The sequence below is a fragment of the Embiotoca jacksoni genome, unplaced genomic scaffold, assembly GCF_022577435.1.
Source record: "Embiotoca jacksoni isolate LCO1_2020_lvr unplaced genomic scaffold, fEmbJac1.0.p SCAF_53, whole genome shotgun sequence".
Classification (NCBI taxonomy): domain Eukaryota; kingdom Metazoa; phylum Chordata; class Actinopteri; family Embiotocidae; genus Embiotoca; species Embiotoca jacksoni.
In genome coordinates, this window is record NW_027185407.1 from 94,001 (window position 1) to 100,000 (window position 6,000).

The following is a 6,000-nucleotide window of genomic DNA, read 5'->3' on the forward strand; positions in this document are numbered from 1 at the left end:
ACTCTGATCAGGTGACTGCATCACTCCAGCATCACTCTGATCAGGTGACAGCACCACTCCAGCATCACTCTGATCAGGTGACAGCATCACTCCAGCATCACTCTGATCAGGTGACTGCACCACTCTGATCAGGTGACAGCATCACTCCAGCATCACTCTGATCAGGTGACTGCACCACTCTGATCAGGTGACAGCATCACTCCAGCATCACTATGATCAGGTGACAGCATCACTCCAGCATCACTCTGATCAGGTGACAGCATCACTCCAGCATCACTCTGATCAGGTGACTGCATCACTCCAGCATCACTCTGATCAGGTGACAGCATCACTCTGATTAGGTGACAGCATCACTCCAGCATCACTCTGATTAGGTGACAGCATCACTCTGATTAGGTGACAGCATCACTCCAGCATCACTCTGATCAGATGACAGCATCACTCCAACATCACTCTGATCAGGTGACAGCATCACTCCAGCATCACTCTGATCAGGTGACAGCATCACTCCAGCATCACTCTGATTAGGTGACAGCATCACTCTGATCAGGTGACAGCATCACTCTGATCAGGTGACTGCATCACTCTGATCAGGTGACAGCACCACTCCAGCATCACTCTGATCAGGTGACTGCATCACTCCAGCATCACTCTGATCAGGTGACTGCATCACTCTAGCATCACTCTGATCAGGTGACTGCATCACTCTGATCAGGTGACTGCATCACTCCAGCATCACTCTGATCGGGTGACAGCATCACTCCAGCATCACTCTGATCAGGTGACTGCATCACTCCAGCATCACTCTGATCAGGTGACTGCATCACTCTGATCAGGTGACAGCACCACTCCAGCATCACTCTGATCAGGTGACTGCATCACTCCAGCATCACTCTGATCAGGTGACTGCATCACTCCAGCATCACTCTGATCAGGTGACTGCATCACTCTGATCAGGTGACAGCATCACTCCAGCATCACTCTGATCAGGTGACAGCACCACTCCAGCATCACTCTGATCAGGTGACTGCATCACTCCAGCATCACTCTGATCAGGTGACTGCATCACTCCAGCATCACTCTGATCAGGTGACTGCATCACTCCAGCATCACTCTGATCAGGTGACTGCATCACTCTGATCAGGTGACTGCATCACTCTGATCAGGTGACAGCACCACTCCAGCATCACTCTGATCAGGTGACAGCACCACTCCAGCATCACTCTGATCAGGTGACTGCATCACTCTGATCAGGTGACTGCATCACTCCAGCATCACTCTGATCAGGTGACAGCACCACTCCAGCATCACTCTGATCAGGTGACTGCATCACTCCAGCATCACTCTGATCAGGTGACTGCATCACTCCAGCATCACTCTGATCAGGTGACAGCACCACTCCAGCATCACTCTGATCAGGTGACAGCATCACTCTGATCAGGTGACTGCATCACTCCAGCATCACTCTGATCAGGTGACAGCATCACGCTGATCAGGTGACTGCATCACTCCAGCATCACTCTGATCAGGTGACTGCATCACTCTGATCAGGTGACAGCATCACTCCAGCATCACTCTGATCAGGTGACTGCATCGCTCTGATCAGGTGACTGCATCACTCCAGCATCACTCTGATCAGGTGACTGCATCACTCTGATCAGGTGACTGCATCACTCTGATCAGGTGACAGCACCACTCCAGCATCACTCTGATCAGGTGACAGCACCACTCCAGCATCACTCTGATCAGGTGACTGCATCACTCTGATCAGGTGACTGCATCACTCCAGCATCACTCTGATCAGGTGACTGCATCACTCTGATCAGGTGACTGCATCACTCCAGCATCACTCTGATCAGGTGACTGCATCACTCCAGCATCACTCTGATCAGGTGACTGCATCACTCTGATCAGGTGACTGCATCACTCTGATCAGGTGACTGCATCACTCCAGCATCACTCTGATCAGGTGACAGCACCACTCCAGCATCACTCTGATCAGGTGACTGCATCACTCCAGCATCACTCTGATCAGGTGACTGCATCACTCCAGCATCACTCTGATCAGGTGACATCACCACTCCAGCATCACTCTGATCAGGTGACTGCATCACTCCAGCATCACTCTGATCAGGTGACTACATCACTCCAGCATCACTCTGATCAGGTGACAGCATCACTCTGATCAGGTGACTGCATCACTCCAGCATCACTCTGATCAGGTGACTGCATCACTCCAGCATCACTCTGATCAGGTGACAGCACCACTCCAGCATCACTCTGATCAGGTGACAGCATCACTCCAGCATCACTCTGATCAGGTGACTGCACCACTCTGATCAGGTGACAGCATCACTCCAGCATCACTCTGATCAGGTGACTGCACCACTCTGATCAGGTGACAGCATCACTCCAGCATCACTATGATCAGGTGACAGCATCACTCCAGCATCACTCTGATCAGGTGACAGCATCACTCCAGCATCACTCTGATCAGGTGACTGCATCACTCCAGCATCACTCTGATCAGGTGACAGCATCACTCTGATTAGGTGACAGCATCACTCCAGCATCACTCTGATTAGGTGACAGCATCACTCTGATTAGGTGACAGCATCACTCCAGCATCACTCTGATCAGATGACAGCATCACTCCAGCATCACTCTGATCAGGTGACAGCATCACTCCAGCATCACTCTGATTAGGTGACAGAATCACTCTGATCAGGTGACAGCATCACTCCAGCATCACTCTGATCAGATGACAGCATCACTCCAGCATCACTCTGATTAGGTGACAGCATCACTCCAGCATCACTGTGATCAGGTGACTGCATCACTCTGATCAGGTGACAGCATCACTCCAGCATCACTCTGATTAGGTGACAGCATCACTCTGATTAGGTGACAGCATCACTCCAGCATCACTCTGATTAGGTTACAGCATCACTCCAGAATCACTTTGATCAGGTGACAGCATCACTCGGATTAGGTGACAGCATCACTCCAGCATCACTCTGATTAGGTGACAGCATCACTCTGATTGGGTGACAGCATCACTCCAGCATCACTCTGATCAGGTGACTGCATCACTCTGATCAGGTGACAGCATCACTCCAGCATCACTCTGATCAGGTGACAGCATCACTCCAGCATCACTCTGATTAGGTGACAGCATCACTCTGATTAGGTGACAGCATCACTCCAGTATCACTCTGATGAGGTGACTGCATCACTCCAGCATCACTCTGATCAGGTGACTGCATCACTCTAGCATCACTCTGATCAGATGACAGCATCACTCCAGCATCACTCTGATTAGGTGACAGCATCACTCCAGCATCACTCTAATTAGGTGACAGCATCACTCCAGCATCACTCTGATTAGGTGACAGCATCACTCTGATTGGGTGACAGCATCACTCCAGCATCACTCTGATTAGGTGACAGCATCACTCCAGCATCACTCTGATCAGGTGACTGCATCACTCCAGCATCACTCTGATCAGGTGACAGCATCACTCCAGCATCACTCTGATCAGGTGACTGCATCACTCCAGCATCACTCTGATCAGGTGACAGCATCACTCTGATCAGGTGACTGCATCACTCTGATCAGATGACAGCATCACTCTGATTAGGTGACAGCATCACTCCAGCATCACTCTGATTAGGTGACAGCATCACTCTGATTAGGTGACAGCATCACTCCGGCATCACTTTGATTAGGTGACAGCATCACTCTGATTAGGTGACAGCATCACTCCAGCATCACTCTGATTAGGTGACAGCATCACTCTGATTGGGTGACTGCATCACTCTGATCAGGTGACAGCACCACTCCAGCATCACTCTGATCAGGTGACAGCACCACTCCAGCATCACTCTGATCAGGTGACTGCATCACTCTGATCAGGTGACTGCATCACTCCAGCATCACTCTGATCAGGTGACTGCATCACTCTGATCAGGTGACTGCATCACTCCAGCATCACTCTGATCAGGTGACTGCATCACTCCAGCATCACTCTGATCAGGTGACTGCATCACTCTGATCAGGTGACTGCATCACTCTGATCAGGTGACTGCATCACTCCAGCATCACTCTGATCAGGTGACAGCACCACTCCAGCATCACTCTGATCAGGTGACTGCATCACTCCAGCATCACTCTGATCAGGTGACTGCATCACTCCAGCATCACTCTGATCAGGTGACATCACCACTCCAGCATCACTCTGATCAGGTGACTGCATCACTCCAGCATCACTCTGATCAGGTGACTACATCACTCCAGCATCACTCTGATCAGGTGACAGCATCACTCTGATCAGGTGACTGCATCACTCCAGCATCACTCTGATCAGGTGACTGCATCACTCCAGCATCACTCTGATCAGGTGACAGCACCACTCCAGCATCACTCTGATCAGGTGACAGCATCACTCCAGCATCACTCTGATCAGGTGACTGCACCACTCTGATCAGGTGACAGCATCACTCCAGCATCACTCTGATCAGGTGACTGCACCACTCTGATCAGGTGACAGCATCACTCCAGCATCACTATGATCAGGTGACAGCATCACTCCAGCATCACTCTGATCAGGTGACAGCATCACTCCAGCATCACTCTGATCAGGTGACTGCATCACTCCAGCATCACTCTGATCAGGTGACAGCATCACTCTGATTAGGTGACAGCATCACTCCAGCATCACTCTGATTAGGTGACAGCATCACTCTGATTAGGTGACAGCATCACTCCAGCATCACTCTGATCAGATGACAGCATCACTCCAACATCACTCTGATCAGGTGACAGCATCACTCCAGCATCACTCTGATCAGGTGACAGCATCACTCCAGCATCACTCTGATTAGGTGACAGAATCACTCTGATCAGGTGACAGCATCACTCCAGCATCACTCTGATCAGATGACAGCATCACTCCAGCATCACTCTGATTAGGTGACAGCATCACTCCAGCATCACTGTGATCAGGTGACTGCATCACTCTGATCAGGTGACAGCATCACTCCAGCATCACTCTGATTAGGTGACAGCATCACTCTGATTAGGTGACAGCATCACTCCAGCATCACTCTGATTAGGTTACAGCATCACTCCAGAATCACTTTGATCAGGTGACAGCATCACTCGGATTAGGTGACAGCATCACTCCAGCATCACTCTGGTTAGGTGACAGCATCACTCTGATTGGGTGACAGCATCACTCCAGCATCACTCTGATCAGGTGACTGCATCACTCTGATCAGGTGACAGCATCACTCCAGCATCACTCTGATCAGGTGACAGCATCACTCCAGCATCACTCTGATTAGGTGACAGCATCACTCTGATGAGGTGACTGCATCACTCCAGCATCACTCTGATCAGGTGACTGCATCACTCTAGCATCACTCTGATCAGATGACAGCATCACTCCAGCATCACTCTGATTAGGTGACAGCATCACTCCAGCATCACTCTAATTAGGTGACAGCATCACTCCAGCATCACTCTGATTAGGTGACAGCATCACTCTGATTGGGTGACAGCATCACTCCAGCATCACTCTGATTAGGTGACAGCATCACTCCAGCATCACTCTGATCAGGTGACTGCATCACTCCAGCATCACTCTGATCAGGTGACAGCATCACTCCAGCATCACTCTGATCAGGTGACTGCATCACTCCAGCATCACTCTGATCAGGTGACAGCATCACTCTGATCAGGTGACTGCATCACTCTGATCAGATGACAGCATCACTCTGATTAGGTGACAGCATCACTCCAGCATCACTCTGATTAGGTGACAGCATCACTCTGATTAGGTGACAGCATCACTCCGGCATCACTTTGATTAGGTGACAGCATCACTCTGATTAGGTGACAGCATCACTCCAGCATCACTCTGATTAGGTGACAGCATCACTCTGATTGGGTGACAGCATCACTCCAGCATCACTCTGATCAGGTGACAGCATCACTCT